We start from the raw sequence: 26,447 nt of genomic DNA, 5'->3' as shown, positions 1-26,447 counted from the left end.
GACTCCGAGACCGAAGGACGTGTTAACGCTGTGTCGTCGGCCTGGAGCGGTTGAATTACCGCTTCCGAAGGGACCGAAGCACTCGCGGAGGGTTTAGGAGGTGTATCGGTGGAGGACGCGAGCCGAGGATGTCGGTCCCGGTCCTTTCGTTTTTTGGTAGATTGAGTTGTCGGTTGTTCCGACGGCATGATATAAGCGAAAGATTCACCGAAAAAGTCTTCGGCAAATTCTGCCCGGCGCCTGAGAGTGTGCTTATTAAAGCAAGCACAGGCAGCACAGGCCGAGACGTCGTGGTCTGGGCCCAGGCAAGGGAGGCAATAAGAATGGAAGTCCTTATGAGGTATTTGTTTACCACAAGACAAACAATTATTAACTTTCTCAATTTGTTCTGACATCGGCTGAGGCAAGAAAAAATGTTCCCAACGGGTACTTAGCTTTTAGATGACTTCGGTACTGAAAACACAGGAGCTGACCGACCGGCACTTGCGAACTGCTTCTGCTTCGGGCACCACGCGGCAAGAAAGACTGAAGAAGATGGCGTCGGCCGATGCCTTTATACTCCAGCCGTTCTGACGTCGGAGAGGAGGCGACACCAGCCGACGCTGGACCCAGACTTTGGAATTCGGCCGACCGAGGGCTGCCTGTGGCAGGACAACCCATATGTTATGACTGCAGTTGCATTCTTGAAGGACATCAGCTAGCCCTGAATGAGTACTGGTTATGTTGCTGGCACCAACTAGAAAACCTTTTCCATTTGCTAATATATGATTTCCTAGTAAAAAGTTTTCTTGTCACCAATAGTATCGGCTGCATGTTTTCAGTAGAAAGGTACCTAGAAGGAATTAAGACTATCATCCTTGCAGTCAATTGAAGAGGACTGATTTGGGGTGTATTAAACACCTCTGTTCTTGTATTAGTAGACCCAGTCTGTGAGAAAGCTTGTGGTAATTCCCCTAGCCATTTCCAAAAGAAGGGATAATCACAGTTGCCTGGGCCAGTAGGGAGTCACCACAATGATCTTGGGAGATTCCTTCTAATTCTTCACAAGTACATTGGATATTAGTGGAAAGAGTGGAAAAGCATACAGGAACATTCCTGTCCAAGAAAAAGAAAATAGCCGTCTTTCAGGCTTTCTTGAATGGCGTCCTGGGCCAGAACCTTGCCAGTTGATTGTTCAGAGACGAGGCAAAGTGGTCTACTTGAAGAACTCTCCACAGATGCAACAAATCTCGAAGAAACCCTGATATAGTTTCCATTAATGAGAATCTGCCCTGCCCCTGCTCAGCTTGTCTGCCACAATTTTGCCCTGACAGAATGTAGGATGCATGTAGAGTGAAGCTATAGCCTAAGCTAACATGGCTAGTCTGCAAAGGGGGTACAACCTGGTTCCCCCTTTCTTGTTGATGTATCACATGATTGTGGTATTGTCTGTAACTGCTTAAAGAGGTCCTGAGGACCAAAGATGGTATAGAAAGTTGACTGCCTTGATCACGGCAAGTATATCCTTAATATTTATGTGCCTGCATCTATCCTCAATGCCCTGCACCCCCGGCACTTTTATCCTTCCTGAAATTGCTCCCCAAGAAAAGTCCAAAGCATCTGTAGTGACTGACAAGCAGGGAAGGAGAAAGAGAGACCCGAATTTGAATATATCTGTTGTCTCCACTAAAAGATTTCTCCTCTGACAAAACTCCACCACTGGGATTTGAAAAGATAAAGGGTGTTGATATTGGGACAAAAGAGATTTCAGATACCACTGTATCTTTCTCACATGGAATCTTTGCATGAGATTCAATATCCTGAGGTATTCCCTCACAGTGAATACAGTTTGAGAGGAAAACCTTAGAAATAAATCTAAATAAAAAATGTTTTTTGGGTTTTTTTTGTGGAAAAAAGCTCTTTGAACTGAGGTCTAGTTGATATCCCAGAAACACAATCCTGTATGAAGGAGTCACAAAAGAATTGTGAATGTTCTCTTGGAATCCTAGCTTGTGTAAGAGCTCTATCACCAAAAGAGACATTCCTGACACTTTCAAGAAGACTATGCAAATATAAGCAAGCTGTCTAAATATGGAAAAATGTGGATACCCTGTATTCTGCAATGAGCTCTAACTGGAGCTACACACTTTATGAACACACTTGGTGCAGTGGATACTCCAAAGGGTTAAAGCAGAAAACTGATAATGTGATCCAGACACACAAAAGTTTAAGAAACGTGAAATCTGGAGAATAGGGATATAATGATATGCATCTTTAAGTCTAATATTATCATGAAACTTGAAAAAGGAAGTGAAACTAACAGATTGCAAAGTGAATCATTTTGAATTTTGGCACTACAACACACAGCTTTAGGAAAGAAAGATCCAGAACATAACTGGTCTCCAAGCATTTTCTTTCTTTGGCAATAGGAACATCTTTGAATTAAAACCCTTCCCAACCTGAAAAGGAGGAACTGGTTCCGTCAGTCTTTGGGGGTGGAAACAGAACAATCTGATCTGGAAGATGAGGAATGGAAAGCAGGAATTTCCTCCCACTTTCATCTGCAATCCTGATGAATGATTTTCAGAACCTAAGTTGTTTAAACAATCTGTTGCCAAAGACAAAAATGGAAATTCAGACATTCCAGAAGAAAAAAGAGGCCAGGGGGAATGGGGTCACAAAGTCTCTTGAACAGTCATTCAGACTAGTTGGACTGTCCTTGGTTTTGGGAGGTTCAAGACTTCTTTTTGGAAGCCCTCTGCCATTTTTTCTTAATTGTCTGCTTACCTGAATGTTTTTTAAAGATGTTTATGTTTATTAAATATTAACTGATGATATAGATAATCATACGTTTACATAAATGAAAACAAATCATAATGACATATTTTTAGTTGCAAACATTATACACCACTAATAATGTAGCCCAGTAGTGCCCAACCCACAGCCTGCAGGCCACATGCGGCCCTTGACAGCTAGTAATGTAGCCCCCAGGCCCAAAATCACATAACGATGTTAAGTATATTTTGCAATCATTGCAAACTGTACTTAACATTGTTATGTGACTTGACCCGATTGCACGGCAATTCAGAGTACAGTAGTACTTATATAGAATGGGAAGGAGGTAGAATCTGGCAGGCACTAGGACCCATGACTGTGAATTAAGCAGCCTGCCACATACATGATGCAGCTGCTGATTAGTTCTCTTACTATCCCATTCTCTTCCCACACTCTAGTTGTGAGGAAGAGACAGAGACCGAGAGGGTGGAGAAACAGCAATCAGGTTAGTCACTTCTCACTTTTGTCCCTATCTAACGATCCAACTGGTGTAAGATTTTGGTTTTTTGCAATCAATATATATTTTTTAATTCATTAGCCACTAATGATTAGCGATCACATTTTAAATCTTTGCCTTATTTTTGCTTGTGAACCGCAAAGTTGTGAAAGGACTGAAAAAAAATGGGGGCCATGGCTGAGTAGGACAAAACAGATATTTTCCTGACCCAGAATATTAGGTGGTTTATTTTCAGTCATATGTTAAACGTGAGGGAAAGTGCCCAGCTACAAGTTCAGAGTCTTTTTAGGTCTACAAAGTCCATGCTTAGAAGAATCTTATCAGTAAGAGTCCATTGCAGGGAATTTTTAAAGTCTGCCAACTCATTACACTCCCAAAAATTATGTTCCCAATTTCTTCTTTCTTCCCCACCATACATCTTAACATTTGCTGTCTACCTGAAGAAAAATTCTTTGGAGTCTACTTGGGGTACAAAAATACCTACGTAAACACTTCGAAAGATTCTAAATCTTCTAGACTTTTCTGCATATTTGGGAGTTGTACATATATCCCCCCACTGTATCTTTGTGAATTGCTTATCCAGTTTCTATTCCCAATCCTTTCTAACTTCCTCAGACTGAGTCTTATAGTTACCATGTAATACCTTATATGTGCTACTAATTGTCCACAGAGAAAATCTTGTGCACTTTATCCTATATGTCTTTCTACTGCCATGTCTCTGAACAGAAGACAGGATTTGGACCACCGCATCTAGGTAGGTAGGGTCCCTGGATATCAGAAGTGGAGAAAGCAAGTGATGAGATAAATAAATAATAAAGAATAGCTGTGTAAAATCTTACCATAACCATAGATGTCCTTCTCTTCCATGTTGGAGTATTCACACTGTGGTATTTTCAGCCTCAGGTGACCCGACGTCCGCTCCTATATAAAACCTTAAGCCTGGCTGGTGTACATGCATGGGACGTCAAACACAGGGCCATAAACCAGGGATCATAAATGTTGACATCTGCACGCACATACCTCAGAACATGAAGCCCAGGATAAGGTGTACAAAAGAACAAGCTGAGGCTAAGGAGCAAATGTCCCTGAAGGGCTGTACAGAGTAGCCTGCAGGGAGTGGATATGGAGGTCAAAGACCAACCACCCAGAAGAGATAGAAAAAAGGGGGTATGGAGGGTGGGAAGGAATACTGCAACATGGAAGAGAAGGACATCTATGGTTATGGTAAGATTTTACACAACTATTCTATGTCCTTCTATTCCTATATTGCAGTATTCATACAGTGGGAGAATACCACAGCTAGAAGGAGTAAAAGGGAGAGAGCAGAGGTAGGGGATTCCAAGAATCCCTGCAGGATTGCCCTGGCAAATCCTGCTCTGGCCCTGGAGACCTGGTCTAGCTTGTAGCGTTTTGTGAAAGTGTGAACTGTAGATCAGGTAGCTGCTTCCATTATGGAGTCTGTGTCCAGCTCTCTAAGAAAGGCCTTGGAAGTAGCCATGCATCTAGTGGAATGAGCCCTAACTCCTTGAGGCAATTGTTTGCCAAGATGTTAGTAGAAGAAGAGAATGGATTTTCTGATCAAAGAGGAAATGGTTTGTTTGCAAACTGTCCTACCTAGAGCCCTGGGGTGAAAGGAGATGAAGAGTTGGTCAGATTTTCTGAAGGACTTAGTTTTATCTAAGTAGAATCTTAGTTGTCTGTGTACATTTAGGGGATGACGGCTCCTCTCTGCGGTATTAGTTGGAGAGGGGAAGAAAGTAGGTAAGTGAATGGACTGGTTTAAGGATAGTTTGTTGACCACTTTGGGCATGAAGGAAGGGTTTTTGTGCAAGGTCACCCTGTCACTGTGGAAGGTGGTGTAAATAGGACAGGCCATGAGGGCCTGTAGTTCAGACACTCTTCTAGCGGAGGCAATGGCCACTAAAAGAATGGCTTCCCATGTGCACATTTGTAGAGAAGCTGTGCTGGCTGGCTCAAAGGGAGGTAAGATGAGTTTTTCCAGCACAAAACTGAGGTCCCAGGGAGGAGGGATGGGTTTTCCTGGTGGTCTGATATGCAAGACCCCTCTCAGAAAAAGTTTAACATCCAGTCTGGAAAGCAGTGGTGGCTGTAAAGGCAAGCAGGCTGAAATGGCAGAAAGGAGGACTTTCACTGAAGAATATGCTAGTCCTTCCTTAATGAGCTCACATATACAGCTAAGGACAAGTGAAGGATCTGTCTGAAAAGTATCATTGTCCTTAAGGGAACACCATTTTGACAAATAGTTTTTCCTAGTAGTTGGTTTCCTGGCCTCCCTCAGGACTGAGAGCACATCCTCTGAGTAGTGTTGTCTGAAAGGGATCAGAAGTTGATCATCCATAGAGTTAGGTGCGGCAGAGGCAGTTGAGGGTGAATGAGAGTTCCCCTTTGTTGCATTAGTAGGTTCACCTTGTGGGGTAACTTGTGGTGATTGCCCTTGGCTAGGGAGTGAAGAAGGGGGAACCAATGTTGCCTTGGCCAATAGGGGGTCACCAGCAAGATTTCTGGTTGTTCCCTCTTGATTTTCAGAAGGACCTTTTGTATTAGAGGGAAGGGAGGGAAGGCATACAAGAACAATCCCTTCCAAGGAAAGCTGAAGGCATTCACTCTCCAGGCTAGAGGAGTGTAATCCCTGGTGCAGAAGGTGTGTAGTTGTTTGTTCTGGGGGGAGGCAAACAGATCCACTTGAGGTGTGCCCCACTGGTGGACGATGTCTAGGAAGGTATCCCTGTGCAACATCCATTCGTGCTGTAGAGAGGATGTTCTGCTGAGCAAGTCTGCTTGTTTGTTTTCCTGAGAGGGGATGTAAGAGGCCTGCAGGAAAAGGTTGTGGTTGGCTGCCAGATCCCAGATTTGTAGGGTTATCTGGCATAACCGGTAAGCCTTTGTCCCTCCTTGTTTGTTTAACTGTAAAAGCTAACGGAGTAATCGGGTGTCCCTCGGCCCCTATATCGGTAGTCGGTGGGACATCCAATGGCGGAGCAGCATCTGGAGAAGGCCTGGAAACCTTGGTCTTCTTCCTCGGTTGTTCGGCTTGGGCGGCCACCTCGGGATCTATCCTGAGAGTGAGGCGTTTTAGTCTTTGATTTTCCAAATACAAGTTAAGTGCAGCTAGTCAGCTGGGTTGTGTCTTTGGCATGAAGGACTGACAAATGGGGCAGGCCTTATGGTCATGCTCCTTTCCTAAGCAAAACACACACCCGTCGTGAGAGTATTTGTGTGGTATGTGACGCCCACAGTTACATTTGCTCTTTTTCTCAGACATTGGCTAACGGGGAATCTACAGCAACCAAACTCAAGCATAAGTAAGAGAAAAAAATCCCCAACATGGTACTTATCTTTAAAAGTCTTCGGTCGTAGGAGTGAAGCTGCCAAATTAACGTAATCTGCGGCTGTAAAGTTCTGAGGTCTGTGCGTGCAGATGTCACATGTATGGTCCCTGGTTTATGGCTCTGCGTGTGACGTCCCACGCACCAACAGCAGCCAGGCTTAAGCTTTTGTATAGTAGCAGATGTCGAGTTGCCTGAGGAGGAAAATCCCACAGTATGAATACTGCAACATAGGGATAGAAGGACATCCTCCATTCCATTCCTTTATTTATTTGCAGTTGTTTACCGGCAAGGTCCACTGGGCCAAGGTGAGCCCATTTTCAGTTGAGACCTGGGGAGAAAAGCTCCACAACGGTTAAGCAACAATCATAATATGAACAACCACATGATATTAACAAAAAAACAATACAGGACTTTACAGTGCGATGTAATCACTAGTTTAAGCTAAGCACATGACAGATTTTTACATTTATAAAATTAACAAACAATGAAAGTTTAGATAAAGCTTGCTGGACAGGGGAGATAGTGGCATCCTGGATAACTTCAGATATAGAGATGTTTCCAGGAGTGTCAAAGAGGTACATTTGTCCATGAGTGGTCCCAGGTCTTCTTTACACTTTTTCCCATTTCCCCTTCTTCCCAAGTTCCTGGAGAAAGGGAAGCCTTACTTTGGGTCTGACAAGTCTGGTTCTTTCTGCTATAGGCTTAAAGTGTAAAGAAGACCTGTGACCACTAGTGGACACATGTACCTCTTTGACAATCTCCTAACAGAGGAATAAGCAAAAAGAACTTGCTGCACTTGAAGTTGGCGGGAATGCAAACAGTTCACAGCAAGATTCCATCAATGTCTAAACAGTGTTTTGATTACTGACAGACTGACAGACCACTAGTGATGCATCACCAGACACTGACTGAGCCTATTTGCTAGTTTGTTGGCTTGGCCCAGGACATGGCTGACAAATAAAAAATAACTGGTTGCAAAGGCTCATTCCAAAACTCTCACAACCTTCTGATATATGAGGAGAGGAATGATTTATGTCTTTCATATTGACATACCAAATCAAAGCCATACTGTCAGGATGCATGGAAATAGCACCTTACAAAAGGGAGCTTGAAAAATCTGCAAGAAGAGTGACAGAGAGGGGGGAGGTCCTCTTTTCCAGAATGTTATGCAGAGAGGCCTTTGTCGGCAACCATATCCCTTTGTCCCATGGACAATTTACTCCCAAAAATGTCCCCCACCATACAACAGACACATTTGTGACAACTGTTACTGAATTTGTTGCTTGCAGTTTTTTTTCAAGATTTTGAAAAGAAATTCCTATGTATTGAGAATGTGGTTCCACTGAACCCTCAGAGTCCCCTGCAGTACCCTCATATGGTAATATGCATTGGTTATCATATAAATTTCTCACAAAAACAATCATAGTGGTTTATGACAACCACAGACTGCAACTATGTGAACTTGTAACAATCATGAAATACTATGGTCTCTGGTGAAATGAAAAATGTATGCCTTTGGAAAGGAAAGCCTTGTAAGACAGGGTGTACATTAGGCATCACTTGAAAGTCATGCCCTGAACAGACATCATCTAATGGGACCTCCTGACTGCCTTGTAAGAGACTTTATACTTCTTATTGCTGCAGCTCTCTGATGGAGTGTGGTGTCAAGCAAGCCTAAAGATTTGGGTACTGGATGAGCTAGAAAGGAGGCCGTGAAGCCTCTGATGTCACAATTCCCCCTCCACTTGCCATGTGTTATGACCATCCATCAGAACAAACGGAGGAATAGATGGTCCCTAACAGTCTCCAGAGGGGGACACCCAGGCAAGCCTTCAGGCAGTAGACTGAGGCATCCCAAAGGAAAAGCTCAATACCCCTGATTAAACTACCTACTTTTGAGCCAACGACTTCTGCAACCCCATCCAGAGTTAGTGTCTTGGAACTATCTTGAAAGTACAGCTGACCATGCTAATAAAACAGTTGGTATTGATTCAACTGATTCCATTGCATCTTAGAAAATATGCTGAGGTCATTTGAACTTTATTCAAACAGTAGTAAGAGTCTTCCTTTTCTTTTTCTATTTCTGAAGTTTGACTTTTACTGCTTACAAAAGAGGAGGTTAATGCTAAAGGAGGCATTCAAAAAGTTACATTTGGTGACTTCAGCAAAGCCAGTTAAGTGCAACCAGGCATGACATCGGAGGGTAATGCTAGTGCTGGCTGCTCTAGACACTCCATCTGCCACATTGTGTGTATGGTATATGGAGATACAAGAAAGGGAACATAGGATTACATCCGAGAGAAATTTCTTTTTGACTTTTCCATCTGGCAAACCTTTCCAGAGTCTTATACATTTTCTGTGCTAAGACTCTCTGGAACCTGAAAATACAGGGCATGTAGTTTACTGCCCTTATGGTGAATGTTGAGGACACATAAACCCACTTTCCCATGTAGTCCAAGACACATGACCATCTGTTCAGTGGGAGGACCACAACACTCTGCAGAGTAGCAGCACTTTTTAAAGTAATAACTCCTGGCACTACAAAGCCCCCATCTGGTCTGGAAGCTAAACCTGCCCAATCCTTGAAATGGGGTCAAAGGATCCAATTCTGTCTCTTTGGAGCCATGACCACCATTTCCAGCTTCTTCCTTGAATTTTCTGCCACCAGCTTCACAATCTTGTCTGGGAACCAATCATGAAGAAGAGACGGGAGATGGGGAGGTCTCCACTTACATGAGCTCTGATAGACAGGAAGTTTCTGGAGTCCATCCCTTCTAAGGCAAAATCCTATCAAGGATCTCTACAAATGTGGGATCCTCATGTAACAGGAATTCCACCTTTTCATCCTGACTCATAATATTTGCCTACTGTATGACTCTGAGCAAGTCATGCAACCAGACAGTGCTCTTGTGCAGAGTCTGAAAAAAGGTCGATCCATGTGGATTACTGCTCTGTCAGCAACAAATATAAATACACGGCAGAGGAAGCTGCAGGGCCTAATATTATGAGATATGCCTGATCAGGAACGCCAGTCCTAACATACTGTGCTGGAAGTGGGTAGAGAGCCATTGAGGCAGACACTTGTAGCCCTGGGAGGTGAGCAGTTGTAGTACAAGCTGATGAGGAAGCATGCAGAGAGACCTACATAGTCAGACACTGAACCATTAACTAGCCCAGTAGCACCACTGGCAGGCTTGGCTGCAAGGAGTCAAACTAATTGCACAAGACTCATCGACATTTAGAGCTTATGTTAACCCTGAGAAGTCAACTCTCAAAAGTGAAGATGCTGGTTTCATGAACATTGATGGATTTCAGACCTAGAGACCTGACCATGACAGAACAGTTAGTTGACAACAGGACAGCTGAAGCTGAGGGTTGCAGCTTCAAGCTTGCAGTTGCAGCTAACCCCAAATGGCCAATGACGTCAACCCTGGCTTTGGAAACTTCCAAGATGGCTACACACTGATCAACAGCTTAACTTCAGCTCTCTCAGTGCGAAAACAGAAACTGAGAAAAAAAAAAAGGAGTGCCACTGAAATTGTTTTCTGGGTAAAATTAATTTACTCAATAGTAAGTACCCTGCCTAGATGCCAGCAAAGAATAAATCTGAAAAAACTGAAAGGAAATCAACCAAAAAGGTGAAGAGAAAACATTGTCAGGGACAGATTTTGCAGCTGTTTAACAAAACACAGTTCAAGTTTCAGCTTTATTTCAAGAGATGACTTCCAGTAGTTTAAAGGAAAAATAAATAAATCAAATGCCCTTGGAGGCGAATAAAATAAATGAAACAATGAAAGAATATATCAACCCAATAACAAAAAGAAGAAGCTTTAACTAGTGGGCTCTTCCAAGATGGCTCCAGATTGAGTAACATCTTGACTCTAGCTCTCCCTGTATGAAAACAGAAACTCAACAGATAAGGCCAGTAGACTTTTGTGTTTATGGGTAAATTTCAGTAACTGACTAGTAAGTATACTGCCTGGATACCAGGAAAAAAGAAATACAGAGCACCTGGAAAAAATCAGCTGCAAAAAGTGAGGAAGAAACACTGACTGGGGAAAGTTATGCAGCTGTTCAGCAAAAGGTAATAGAACCTCCAGACATGGCTTCCAGTAACCTACAGGAAGATATAAGACAAGTGCACACAGACCTGGTTAAAATAAATGAAACAATGATGGAATAAATCAACACAACAGCAAAAGGCTGGAAAAAATGGAAGAAGCATTGTTAAACAGATATTCAGATGAGGTGATAAAGGTGCAAAAATCAGAGGTTGAAAAAAATAAAAGGATGTCTGAATACGAGACTGCTCAAGAAGAGATGTTTAAAAAATAATAGAATTAGAGGGCAGAGCACACAGGGAAAACATGAGATTTTCAGTTATACCAGAGTAGCTGGAAGGAACAGACTGCATTAATTTTATGAAAGCACAAATAAGCAACTGGAGTGGTATTCCACAGCAGGAGTTGTTAGCTGGAAGGGTGCACATTGCGTGTATGTCCCAAACCTGACTATGAGAAAGCAACCTAGACTTTTAATAGTAAATATGCAATCCTACCAGGAGAAGGAGTTGATTCTGACATAACTGTTGTGGAGAATGATTACTCATTGTACAGCAGGTAGCGGAGGAGTACATTCATTCTACTATTCAGGGACTGTTGAGACACAGGTGTGAGACTCACACTGCTGAACCCAGCTATCTCAAGGTATTCTTCCCTGGAGGGACAAAAAAGGAAATACAAAAGATAGTTCAACAAAAAATGAGCTCTGAAAAAGGAGATTATGCTTCGCAATAAAGACCACACAGAGACTGTACCTGTGAAACCTTTTCCACTGTTTCAACAGAAAATGCTGGAGATAAGGAAGGGAACATGAAAATTGACTAAAAGAATCAACAGTACACTGGAAATAAAGCAGAGACAGAATTTGGGAGATGGAGATGAACAGTAACAAAACAAGTAACAATCTGGGATTACAATGCAGTAATTATATTTGTGAAATATGACAGAACAAAAAAATCTGGAAATATTGGATTTTTTTTTTCAAATTTGTTGGGCTTGTGGGGGATTCTAAAGTACATGCCCTACTTCATGTCATTAATGTTCAGAAAAATGCTTTGGAGAGGGGAAGAGAGGGGAGAAAATTAACTGTAAATAAAGAAAACATTTTTTCTTAATAGTACCATTTTTGTAGTGCATGGTTTTCTTTGCATGCTATTCAGTAAAGTTTTCTCAGTTCTTGTGTAATGGGGACTGCAAATACATACTGTTGTTCTTTTTTTTCCTTTCTTTCTCCTTTCTCCCTTTCCTCTTGTTCAGTTTTAAGAAATGTAGGCACTGCAATGTAAAGGAGCTCCCTGGTCAGCCTCAGTAAGAAGCTGAGATCCCTTATCAGATTCCCCAAAGCTAGCTACGAAAACAAAATCGCCACTGATTCCAGGGGCAACCACAAAGCATTCTATAGCTATGTCAAGAATCTCAATGGCAACACCAAGATCTGCTCTGAGTTACAGCACAATGGCACAAAAATTACAAAACCAAGTGATACTGCCAACATCATGACAGATAGGTTCAGTGCTAACTTTACCCCCCCTCACCCCCTAAAGGACCCATTTCTAAACAGGATGAATGCAGAGTCCCTGTAATCACATCTATGCAGGTAAAAGCTGCACTCTCTAAAACCAAAAATACAGCATCCATGGGACCGGACAACATCCCAGACTGCGTTTTACACGAACTTAAGAACAAACTGGCTCCCCACCTAAGCACCATGTTCAATCATAGTCTCATGTCAGGCTTTGTGCCCACTGAATGGCACACAGCAACAGTTCTCTCACTCCACAAAGGGGAGCCACCACTGATCCTGTGAACTATCGTCCTATTAGCCTGATGAGGCTGGTCTGCAAGGCCATGGAACGTATCATCATGGAACTCATAAACAAAGACAATGGTAACCTCCAAACTCTGGACGCCACCCAGTTCGGTTTTGTGAAAGGCAGATCATGCCTTCTGAACCTGATCGACTTCTTTGAGGCAGTCACCAAAGCCGTAGATGAGGGTAAAGTGGTTCACACAGCCTATCTTGACCTCGCCAAGGCTTTCGACACCATCCCCCATTCTGGAATTATAGCTAAACTCACTAAACTAGGTATAAATCCCTATGTCACAGGATGGGTTGCCAACTGGCTCACTGACAGAATCCACACTGTAAAAGTGGCAGACTCCAAATCTGACTTCAAACCAGTGACAAGTGGAGTACCACAAGTTCAGTCCTGGGACCTCTCCTGTTTGGTATCTACTTCTCTGAAGTACAGGCTAACACAGAAGGCCTCTGCTAACGAAGTTCGCAGATGACTGCAAACTAGGAGCCATAGTCAAGTCCCCAAATGATGTGGACATCCTACAGAGGGGCCTCACTGAGAGAGATGCCTGGTGTCAGGGGCATGGCTTCAAGCTCAATGCCAAAAAGTGCATTGTCATCCCCTTTGGTAAAAACTCTGTACCCATGAACTACCGCATAAACGGCAGTCTACTTAACGTTGAATGTGTGATAATAAACCTTGGGAACCAGGTGGACAGTAGTGTCTCCTTTGATAATCACATCGCCACAGTAGTCAGGAAATCCTTCTATGTGGCACACCTCATCACAAAAGAGTTCTCATCCAGGAAACAAGAAGTCATTGTTCCCCTCTACTCAGCACTCATTAGACCCATTATAGAGTAACAACACCCCTTTTGGAATGTACCTCACAAGACATCTGCAGCAGCTGGAAAGGCCACAGAAGTACCTCACAAAGAGGATTACTGCCCTCAAACAGATGCTCTACACTGACTATCTCAAAAAACTCCAGCTTTACTTTGTAGCATATCGCCTACTCCGAGGATATCTCTAACTAACATATAAAGCTATGTTAAACCCAGAGCTGTTGGACATGCTACACCTAAAGAAATCCCAATCCCTCCAAGCTACACGCTCTGGGGACCTAAACCTTGTTACCACAATAAACAGGACATGCTGGAGGGATAGATTCCTGTCCCAGAGACTTCCTATAATCTGGAACAAGCTACCCATCTATGTCAAGCAAACTTCCCCATTAGTACTCTTCAAGAAAAATCCTGATGAGTGGATGGGAAATAGGAAATACACCCCGTGGATTACTTCTGTGGCTCTACTCGACAGGGGCACAGGAAATTAACTTTAACTTTATTGGGTGGTGTAAGCCAAGGAACCTTGTTGGCTTGGCTTACTTAGGCCCTTGGGCTGGTAGCCTAGTGCCTACCTATGAACCTATAAACAAAAAAAAAAGGCCTGGTTAAAACAGCATGACAAAAGAAAAATGAATGTGCTTTTTCTTGTTCTTGCATGGGGGAATGACTGCATTAAGGACCTTATATTGATTTAGTAACGAGTTTTAAGAGACAGCAAGTAAATGAAAAAGAATACTGAATATTATCAGGCTTTTTTCTAGCAAATGAATGCGTGCTTAGTATCAATTCTGTATCTGGCCCTCATGTCTCCATGAAAACAATCCGATAAAGAGAAATTGACTGTCTGGTTCTCGTGTCTCCATGGAGACAATCTGATAAAGATAAACTGGTTACAGTCTGGTGGAGAGGGACTGCCTGGGGAAAAATAAAACAGAGAAATTGTCTAGGAGATAATGTTCACTGAAAGCATTCAGGTGTTTTCCCAGCTGGGACAGCTATAAAGATAAGACAAAACCAGTTAGCACTTAGTAGATGCACAGGCTGTGCCATGCGTCTTAGCATGGGTAGCCTTTTTTTAGGTTAACTCGAGTATGTAAGTGTGGCTGTCAGTTTGGGACATTTGTTCTTTTAGGAGGATAAAACGTCAATATTTGAAGACATACATAGTTTTGTTTGTTAGTATTAAATTAATAGGTTTTAGTGGGTATTGAGGGGTTGTTTGTTTTTTGTCTGAGAGCTTAGAATAAAACAAAAAGTTTTGTAACGTGACATAGGCTCAAATGGAAATAACAAGAAACAACTATATAAAAATTCAACCTGGCAAACAGAGTACGCATATAACACAAAAGCTGGAAAAAGGTGTTATATATAAAAGGTGGGAATCATAACTTCTTAATACAATGATGCTTTCTGTATGTCTTTAAATGTCAATGATTTCACAGATGAATACAAAAAAAGAATAGTGAACTATATTAAAAATGTAGAGTGCAAATAGCTATGCCACAGTAGACACATTTGGAAAGAACTGAATGTGAATTTGATAAAGAATGTTTTTCAGGATGTTTATTCAGCGGAATATCTGGGACAAAGGAAAAGAGGAGTACTTACATTAATTGCAAGAATGATAGAAGTGGATAAAACAATAATAATAATGGTAGATTTGTAGTGCTAAGGGGCTACTAGCAATGGAGGAGGATTACACCGACATGTATTTATATTCCACCTAAACTGCTATAATGGAGCTTAAGAAAATTCTGGGAGAAAAAAAATCAGTTTTCAGCAAGGAATATTACTTGTAGCTGGGGGCTAGAATTTGATTTGCAGCAATGAAGATGTGTCTGGGGGCCCAGAAGAGAAAGTATAACAAAGGAGGGTAGATTTTTGAAGAAATTTATGAAAATACTTGGCATGGAAGATGTTAATTCAGTAATAGGAGTTCGGAGTGAATTTACATATTATTCCCCAAGATATAAAAACTGGGCTAGCCTAGACAGAATTTACATTTCACAGAAACATGCATTTAGTTGAAGGTCTTGATATGTACCCATTAACTATTTCAGATCAAGGGCCAAATAATAACTATTGAAATAAAAATGAAACAGTTCTGCTTTCCCACCTATCTGTTGAAAAGAGAGGAATTTAAGGAATGGGTAGTGGAGATTATTCAGGCGCTATTCCAGGTAGAAATTACTTCTAAAAATATAGCTAGGGAGTGGGAAAAATTTCGGTGGTTTAAAAAGTAGGGCGCAAATAAAAGAAAGGGAGCTACAGTTAAGAAGTAATAAGAATTATTTAGAGGGACTAACAAATGTTAAAGAATTGCAGAATAGGGGGAAGCTCACAGACCAAGAAGAGGATCAACTGCAGAATGCTAAGCAGAAAATAAGGGAGTACCTTGATAACATACACGAGTTTGGAAAGATTGCTGTTAAGCAACTGTTTTCTTGATAATAACCCTACAGCGCAAAAACTTTTAGCACACCAACTCAGGCAACTGAACGTAGAAAGAGCTGTCGCCAAGCTTAGGGAACCCATAACAAGAAAGGTCAGGAGATCCTGTAGTGGTATTAGAAATATTTCGGAAAGTCTATTAAAGTCTGTATAAAGCAGAGAAATATGGAAATCAAAAAGATACAAATGGAAATGTTTATGGAAGAAGTAAGTATGCCAAGGTTAGAGGTAAATGAGGCTCAATTGCTAACTGTTAAGCTAGGAGGAGAGGAGATAAAAATTGTGATATATAACCAATCTACAGGAAAGTCCCCAGGAATACATGGTATTCATGTGGAAGTTTGGAAGCTAGGAGGGAAAAAACTGATAACGATCTGGAAAGTTTTAACAGTATTTTAAGAGGAGGAGAAGTATCAACATCTTGGAAGGAAGCTGTAGTAGCTGTAATACCTAAAGAGGGTAATGATCCATCAGATCCAGCTTTGTACAGACCCATTTCAATACTAAACCATGACTATAAAGAGTTCATGTCTATAATGGCAAAAAAATGGCAAAAGTAATGCCACGATTGATAGATATGGATCAATGTGGTTTTGTTGAGGGGAGGCAAACATTTGACAACATTAACAGAACACTGATGATCCTCAGGGAAGCAAAATGTAAGAAAATACCATTATTGTTGGTGGGTCTTGATGCAGAGAAAGCACTTGACAGAGAAAGCTGGGACTTTTTGAGCAGGGCAATGGAAGCATTTTCATTTCCTTAAAAAAACAATATCAGGTTGATTAGGAAGACATACAAAGGATCGGAGGCAAAACTTAAAGTGGGTAGGGTCCTCTCTGATAATGTCTGCCTGAGCAGAGGAAGCAGGCAGAGATGTCCTCTTTCCCCTTTGTTATTTGCATTATATTTGTAACCACTGACAAAAAAAATAAGGGACTCAGAAATTCAAGGGTATAATTGGTATGGTAGACAAGAAAAACTCTCTCTACTTGCAGATGATATTATTTTATACCTGACAAAACCAGAAAGAGACATTACATTGTTGTGGAACATTCTGAGACAGTTTCAAATCTTTTCAAGATAGAAAATTTAATGAAGCTAAAACAAAGCAATAGCGGTAAATTATGTACCCATGTATGAATTGGTTCAGCGATATCCATATTTATGGGGACATGATAAAATGAAGTATTTAGGCGTATGGATTAAAAAGAATTCTGGTGTGGTAGCTAAGGATATTTGGGAAGAGACTAAACAAAAGATAATATAAAAACTGAGAAGATGGAAGCTTTGTTATATAGATATGGATAGTAAGATACAAGCAGTTAAAATGTTTTTAGTCCCATTAGTCTTCTACACAGATCAGGCATATTTTTATCAACCAGAGAAGTTGTGGATAGCAAGTAATAAAGAACTGAAGGACTTTATCTGGGAGGGGAAGACGGCAAGAGTCAAGTCGGATAAGTGGATTCTTCCAGTAGAACAGGTAAGGTTCCTATACATAGCACAAGCAGAAACATATAATTCAAAGTGGAAAGGGATGATGATGAAACAGGAGGGGAAACTCAAGAAACAAGAGAAGATTAGGGTTTTGGATACAGGCCTTTAAGGAGAATAAACAATAATCATACAGAATATTATATATATGAAGTACCAGAAAGTATCCTAAGAACTAAGCCAACACAGGAATGGACAAAGGAGATTCTGCTGATAGGGATGACTGCAATTAGGGATCTAGACCATAAGCAAGAGGGGGCTGGAATTTATTGGAGAAAACTAGCAAAGAAGCCAAGGTAATGGAAGCAAATAACTAGAGAGGGAAAGATAAAAGAATGGGAAGACACCAAGAATTTATTTGGACTGCAGGTTAGAGATTGCTTTCCCTATCAAGGATTGATAATCAGAGTATAGGCAAAGAAAAATAAATAGGGGGATCCTAAATGACAGACCATCAATAACTCTCAACTGTACAGATTTTTGTAGACCATCCATACCTCTCAACTGTACAGATTTTCGTAAAATGTCCAGATTTTTGCCTGATATTTTTGGTCCGTTTTTTTTATAAAATTGTGGTTTTCTGGCAAATTAGTGGAAAATCATTATAGCTTGAAGTTAAAAAATAATGACAGATATTTGAATTTCAGAACTCATACCCTTCGGAAAATTCATGCTAATGCAAAACCTTTTATCCCACCCACTTTCTAAGTCTGTAAGAGCAATATTTTAAAATCGTCCCTATTGCTGGGCTTTTGTCCTACTTTTATTTACTGTATCGTCCAGATTTCTTGCTCTAAGAGGTTGAGAGGTATGAGATCAGCACTGGTAGAGTTTTTTGGTAGAATATAGAACAGAAGCTGCCATTAAAAAGGAATAAGCAGCAGAGCATATAAAATATTGTAAGATAACTATAATAATCACAGGAGGTTAGAAAGGATTGGGAGGAAAGACTCCATAAGCAATTCCCAAAGAAACAGTGGCAGGATATATGTATGTCTCCCAAATATGCAACAAAATCTAAAAGATGTAGTATTTCTACTTGGAAATGTTTACATAGATATTTTTATACCCCAAGTACACTCCAGAGAATGTTTCCTCAAGCAGACAGTAAATGTTGGGAGGTGTGATGGGGGAGAAACGGGTAACTGGGAACATATTTTCTGGGAGTGCAGTGAGTTGGCAGACTTTAAGGATTCCCTGCAGGATGCACTGTCGGAGATGCTAGGTAGGCAGATTGGTGTGATGAGGAAGATAATTTTTCTGAGCTATTGTACAGAATCGGAATTGCCTAGACATGGTAAGGCCTTGATGTGTCTAATTATGGTGGTTGCCAAAAAAGCAATTACTAGAAAATCAAAATCAAAATCTAAACCAACTATACTAGAAGTAGTGAATATAGTAACAAAGATAAAACAATTGGAATTGAGATCTTTAGAAAATGGTAGGAGCAAAATATATAGGAAAAATGGGAATTGTGGGAACAATACATACAGGGGAGAAATGTGATTTAAATGAAGGTAAGACTTAAATGAGCTATGTAATGTTTGACTGAAAATGACTGGGTAGATTATAAGTGATGTATAATGTTTGCAAATGGGAGTGTGTCAGTATGGTTTGTGATGTAAAATGCTTGCAACTATGAATGTGTAGGTGTGGTTTGTTTTCATTTATATACATGTATGATTGCTTATATCGTAAGTGATGGTTAATAAAGATGTTTATTGTTTAAAAAAGGCAGAAATTGAATAATTTATGTAATGTTGCTTAGGTTATATGATATATAGCAATATTTGTGAAGTATAATGTTTGCAAATGTGAATTTGTTAGTACAGTTTGATTACTTTTATATAAATGTAAATTTGCCTATGTCACAAGTGATAATTCAATAAAGGTATTAAAAAAACTGACTTCAGAGGGGTGACCATCTGGTGGATCACTGTGGTTGATCTTAGTGACGAAATACTAAGTCCTGCAGTAGAAAAATCTGGTGCTTAACTCACCCTAGTGTTAGTGGAGGTGGAGACCTGTGACCACATATGCTACACTGAGGAAAAAGGCTAAAACAATTTTATTGTAGTCAAAATTAATGGACACAGAACACCTAGACCTAAGTGATCCCACGGAGTGGGTGGGGGTCAAGACGTTCTCAATTCCAGCTCAAGGGGCTTCAGAAGAAATGCTGCATGCATCCTTAAACATGGTAATCCCAGGTGTTACACCAGGCTAGCTGCCCAACACAATGCGTCTGAAATTCTCCAGGTGCAACTAACACTGGGTAAGACTGCAATCCAAATTGTAGCTTGCTACAAATCCCCCACCATACCCCAAGATTCTCACTACACCTTTCTAAACATACTGGAAAATATTAAATTAGAACCAAACACCCTAATACTGGGTGATTTTAACTACCTTGCCATTAACTGGGAAAACTACTCATGTACCAACACCTTTGCCCAACTGTTCTTGGAATTCATAAATTCCAACGCCATGGATCAACTAATCTATAGTCCCACCAGGGGCTCTAATATCCTAGACCTAGTTATTACCAACATGGGAAATTGATGCTCCACACCTATGGTCACCCCCTCGTTAGTCAGGTATGACCATAAGCTAATCACCCTTAACACCCACATCCCACCCCAACCCTCCAGTAAGGAAACCTCCATAAAAAACTTCTCCAAAGCCAACTTCATGCTACTCCAGTCAGAAGTGACAAACTTCATGACACCCATGCAGACGGGAACTTAAAGTTCAACTGCTGAATCCTACACTAAGGCACTGTACGAGCACATCCACTCATGCATGAATCGTGCCATCCCAAATAGAACCAAGATGCTCTCATCCAAAAAAAGGAAGCCAATCTGGTGGTCCCCTGCCATAAACAAACTTTACAACAAAAGGATGCAAAAAACTCCCTTACCAGCCTCAGTAAGAAACTGAGTTCCCTCATAAAATCCTCCAAAGCTAGTGATGAAAATAAAATTGCCAAAGATTCCAAAGACAACCACAAGGCATTCTATAACTATGTCAAGAATCTAAATGGCAATGCTCAGATCTGCTCTGAGCTAAAACAGAATGGCATTAAATACACTGATCCCAAGGATATTGGCAATATCCTGGCAGATCGATTCAGTACCAACTTCACCCCCCCACCCCCTAAATGGCCCATCTCAACACCGGAAGATTGCCAAATTCCGGTAATAAAGGCCACACAGGTAAAAAAGGCACTCTCCAAAGCTAAGAATACAGCATCCATGGGACCAGATGACATCCCGGGCTGTGTACTACATGAACTACAATATGGACTGGCACCTCACCTAAGTGTCATGTTTAATCATAGCCTCACCTCAGGTTTCGTGCCCATTGAGTGGCGCAGAGCTACAGTTATCCCACTCCACAAGGGGGGATCCACCTTGGATCCCGGAAACTACCGTCCCATCAGTCTGACAAGCCTTATCTGCAAGGCCATGGAGCGTATTATCATGGAACTTATAAACAAAGACATTGGCAATCTTCAAACACTGGACCCCACCAAGTTTGGGTTCGTGAAGGGCCGATCTTGTCTCCTGAACCTGATTGACTTCTTCGAATCAGTCTCCAGAGCCATGGACAAGGGTAAGGTGGTTCACACAGCCTATCTAGACCTTGCCAAGGCCTTTGACACCATTCCCCACTCTGGAATCATATATAAACTTACTAAGCTGGGCATTAATCCCTACGTCACCCAATGGGTTGCTAACTGGCTTACTGATAGAACCCACAGTGTAAAAGTAGCCGACTCCAAATCCAGCTCCAGACAAGTGACAAGTGGAGTACCTCAGAGTTCAGTCCTGGGACCGCTCTTGTTTGGCATCTACTTCTCTGAAGTACAGGCCAACATTAAGGGACTCTGGCTAACAAAGTTTGCAGATGACTGCAAACTGGGAGCCATTATTGAATCCCCAAATTATGTAGATACTCTACAAAAGGGCCTTACAGAAACAGATGCTTGGTGCCAGAGCCTTGGGCTCAAGCTCAATGCCAAGAAATGTATAGTTATCCCCTTTGGGAAAAAACATGTATCCGTGAATTACCATATAGGTGGCAGTACACTAAACACCGAAAGTGTGATAAGAGACTTAGGGACACAGGTGGACAGTGGTCTCACCTTCGATAACCACATCACCACAACAATCAGGAAATCCTTCTATGTGGCACACCTCATCACTAAGGGCTTTTCATCCAGAAAAAAGGAGGTCATTGTCCCACTGTACTCATCCCTCATTAGACCCATTATAGAATACAACGCCCCGTTTGGTATGTACCTCTCAAGACATCTGCAACAACTGGAAAGGCCACAGAAATACCTCACTAAAAGAATCACAGGCCTAAAGCAGATGCCCCACTCTGACCGCCTTAAAAAACTCCAACTATACTCTGTCGCATATCGTCTACTCAGAGGCGATCTCTGCTTAACATACAAGTCCATGTCAAACCCAGAGCTGTTGGACATGCTACACTTAAAGAAATCCCAATCCCTCAGAGCCACACGCTCCAGGGATCTAAACCTTGTCATCATAATAAACAAAACATGCTGGAGGGATAGGTTCCTGACCCAGAGACTCCCCAGACTCTGGAATAGATTGCCCATACATGTCAAGCAGAGTGCCTCTTTGGCCTTCTTCAAAAGGAACCTTGACGATTGGATGGGAGAAAGGAAATTCACCCCGGGGATCACGTTAGTCACCCTGTTAGACAGGGGTCCGGGGAAGTAAACAGTGTGGGAAGAAATAGCCAGGGAATTGTTATGGCTAGGCTTGTATAGGCCCTACGGCTGACAGCCTAGTACCAACCTATGAACCTATGAGTAGAAGAGGAAAACTATCAGTTTTTTTTCTTAAAGGAATGGCAAACTTTTTCTCAGACAGAGTAAGCTTCCTTTTCAGATCAGAAGACTTAGATGGGCCAAAACCACGGGGGAAGCCCTCAATATCCTGAAAGCTGGGGCGATGTTAAGATACAGGTGAGCCTGTGTTCTGTTTCATTTTTTTTTAATGTGCAGCTCCCCAAGACACTTAGTACACTGGGTTTGCCAGTCCTCTGAGGGAACCTTTAGCTGCAAAAGCACACTTGTAGTCAAGATTAATGAATACAGACCACTTAGTCCTAAAAAGTCACACAGAATGGAGTTAAGGGGTTCTCAATTCCAGCTCAGAGGCTACAGCATAAATGCTGCTAGCTTCCTTGAGCAGGGTAATTCCAGAAGCAGAAGGGGAAACCAATAAGGATTTTTTTTGAAGGGATGGTAAACTTTTGCTCAGATAGAGTAGGCTTCCTTTTCAAATCAAAAGACTTAGATGAAGCCAAAAACACAAGGGATGCCCACGAGGTCTTGGAAACTGGGATGACTTCAAGCACAAGACAGGCTCACCTATCTCATAAGGTACATGGTTTGAAGGTGGCGCAAATTTCACATTTTTTTTTAAATGTGCACCTCACCAAGGCATTTAATACATTGAGTGTGTCTGTCCTCCAAGGGAGTCTTATTCCCACAGGCACACTTTTTAAACTCCTTATTGTCCTTTTTGTCCATGCTACAAATTACCCTACAGCTTACCGAAAAGTACAATACCAGGCTACTTACAACAATATCAACTAAACTGCCATACAACAATTTAAAACACATATCAATAAGCTAACATAAAAGAACCACAGCAAAGTAAATTATGCCAGTAATGTGTAAGGTGGGAGAGGAAGTTAAACTATCAAAATACAACTAAAAAAATATTTAAAAAATTGCAAATAAACAAATGGAATGAGCTGACCATAATTTATGCCAAAAGGCTTGAAGAAATCAACAGAAGTTCCTCTGAAACAGCAAAACTAAGCAACAGTGTGAGGTGTTTTCTCCTTTATGATATTCTAGGCAACATATCATTGTGAGGAAAAAGAAGAGAGGCTACTTAGTTTGGAAAAGTGTTCTCAACTGTGATAATCCTGCCAGCCTTCATTTTATGGGTAACAGGATTGGAATTTCAATCCCAGATCTTCAATGATCCTGTTTAAAACTGCAGTACTTAAGTAAACTTTCCCAGCATTTCAGATAATTTGGCTTAAGGGAAGCAAGAAATTATAAAAGAAATTCACAGTACAAAAGCAAAATGTGCAAAAGTACAGCAACAGTCACATGGTTATAAAATCATGAAGACTGTACAGAGCCATAGCAATGATGATCTTTAGAACTATGTTGTTTTATTTACAGGTCTGGAAAATTTGCTATGGAACTATCACACAGAAAAATAAGTTATGTACTCACCATAACGTTCCATCTGAGTAGCTCTACTTCATTTGTCTTCAACCTGTGGGATCCCGGATCCATATTGGATCCGAGCCGGCAACCTTACTAGCATCTGCTCCGAGCTCCAAGCTCCTCCCCTTACCCATAATACACCTCCACTACCTTCCAACCCCCAGATCGAGTTTGCTGAATCTTATACTGATAACCCAACCTGAAAAAATACTTGCGACCTACAACTGCAACCCGTAGGCTGTTCATATGCCTAGGTCCGGGGGGAAGGAGGGAGGGACGGGTGAAGACAAATGAAGTAGAACTACTCAGATGGAACGTTATGGTGAGTACATAACTTCTTTATCTGAAGTAGTTTACTTTATTTGGTCTTCAACCTGTGGGACAGAGACCAAAGCTACTAAACTCCTGAGTGGCCCTCATGGAAGGATATTCCAGAGCACCACGGAACCAAAGGATGCTCTCCTTCTGGAAGTCAAATCCAATTTGTAATGAGAAATAAATGTATGAGATGAGGACCAAGTTGCTGCAGAACAAATATCATCCAAAGAGACTCTAGACCAAAAGGCCGCAGACGTAGCCATGGATCTAGTGGAATGAGCTCTCACCTGACCCGGAGGAGACATGCCTCTGTCCTTATAGACCTGAAGGACGCATGCAGATATCCATCTCGCAATAATGACCTTGGAGATAGTTTTCCCCAAAAAAAGGTTTATAGAAGAAGTCAAACAATTGAACAGATTTCCGGAAATTTTTTGTCCTGTGTAAATACAATCGTAACTGTCTATGAACATCCAGCAGGTGGAGTTTGTATTCCATCTTGTTAGCAAAATTAGGAAAGAAAACAGGTAAATTGATGGTCTGATTGATATTAACTGGTGATGCCACCTTAGGAAGAAAGGATGGATTGGTCCAGAGGGAAACCCTATCTTTGTCAAAAATCATATAAGGAACTTTGACAGACAAGGCCTGCAGTTCTGAAACCCTTTTGGCAGAGGTAATAGCCAGCAGAAATGCTGTTTTCCAAGATAAATATTTCAGATCTGTGGTTGCAGCAGGTTCAAAAGGCGGAGAAACTAGAGCTTGAAGAACCATAGTAAGGTCCCATGGGGGAGAAGGATCCTTGACCGGGGGTCGTAACAGAAAAGTGCCTTTAATAAAGGCTTTACACAGTCTGGAGGAGGCTAGAGAGGCAGAATTCTCACACACATGAAAATGAGAAATGGCAGCCAAGTGAACTTTGACAGTAGAAGAACTAGCTCCATGTTGAAAAATATCAGCTAGAAAATCAAGAATGGTGGAAATAGGAGCCGCAAAGGGGTCTAAACTTCTTTGAGAGGCCCAAAGAGAAAAATGTTTCCATTTGCTACAATAAACCTTCCGGGTAGAAGATTTATGAGCAGCTACCAAAATAGACCTAACTGAGGAGGATAATCCCAGAGTCCTAGCAATCAAGGGAACTGGAGCAACCAAGCTGTGAGCTTCTAACTGTCCAGATTAGGATGAGGAACCCCCAAAGGGTGTGAAATCAGATCCTGAATGGGATCCAAGATGGAGCTAGCAGGTGAGACCAAAGGAAGGGAAACCATACCTGGCGAGGCAAAAACAGGGCAATGAGAATCACTTTGCTCCCCAATCGACGAACTTTCTGTAGAAATCTCGGAATAAGAGGTACTGGAGGGTAAGCATACAGAAGACAGAGGGCCAAGTATGGACTACAGCATCTTTGGGGGACTCCCCCAGCAGGGGGTTCAGAGTGAAAAACTCACTGCACTTCGTGTTGGAAGGAGATGCGAAGAGACTGCAGCAAGGCTGACCCCACTCGAGGAAGATCTCTTCCGCCACTGTAAGGTTCAGAGACCACTCGAAAAGCATCAGAATAGTCTGACAACCTATCCACTAGGATGTTGGACCATCCCAGAAAGTGTTTTGCAATGAGAAAATGACCAGTGGAGATCGCCCATTCCCACACTCTCATGACCTCGTGACAAAGGGGGTAAGATCTGGTCCCTCCCTGTTTGCTGATATATCAGACCACTGACATGTTGTCTGACTGAATTGCAATAGTTCCCAGAGGAAGAAAGGCATGAAGGGCCTGCAATGCTAAAAGGACCGCCCTCATCTCTAGAACATTTATGTGCCAGCTGGTCTCTACAGGGGACCACAGGCCTTGGACTGTCCTGCCTGAACAATGCCCCCCCACCAGAGTTGGGAGGCGTCCGTGGTCACTGTGGCTTGGGCTGGGGCTGGAACAAAGGGTTGTCCCTCCAAAATGTCCAGAGAACACATCCACCATACGGGGGACGACCGAAAGACTCGACTGAGTTGTACTGGATACGACAACGGAAGTTCCAACAGGGACCATTGTACAGCTAGAGTACACTGTAGAATTCTCATATGTAACCGGGCACATGGGAGAAGCATTATGGTCGCCGCCATTGAATCTAAGGCCCTTAACACCGATTCCGCCATTGGAAGATGAGAATGGTAGATTAGAGAGACATGCATCCTCAGGTTTTGTACTCTCTCCGAGGTCAGGAAGATTTTGCATTGTGAAGTATCTATCCTTGCACCAATGTAGTCTATCACCTGTACAGGATCTAGGAGTGATTTGGATACGTTGATTGTGATTCCCAAATGCAGGGCAAAGATCATTAAATAATTCCTGGTTTGGGAGAGTAGACACCTGGTGGGAGCAGTGAGGAGCCAATTGTCCAGGTACAGATAGACCTGAATCCCCTGAAGCCCCAGGTGAGCCACTACCACCACCATCACTTTGGCGAACACCCTGGGGGCTGTAGTGAGACCAAAGGGTAGGGCTCGAAATTGGTAATGATTGACTCCTAGCCGGAAGCGGAGAAATCTCCTGGAGTTTCTGTGCATTT

Source organism: Protopterus annectens, chromosome 6.part0, assembly GCF_019279795.1.
Source record: "Protopterus annectens isolate FY-2018-M chromosome 6.part0, PAN1.0, whole genome shotgun sequence".
NCBI lineage: Eukaryota > Metazoa > Chordata > Ceratodontiformes > Protopteridae > Protopterus > Protopterus annectens.
The sequence above is the reverse complement of the archived record's forward strand: the minus strand, read 5'-3'. Positions refer to the sequence as shown.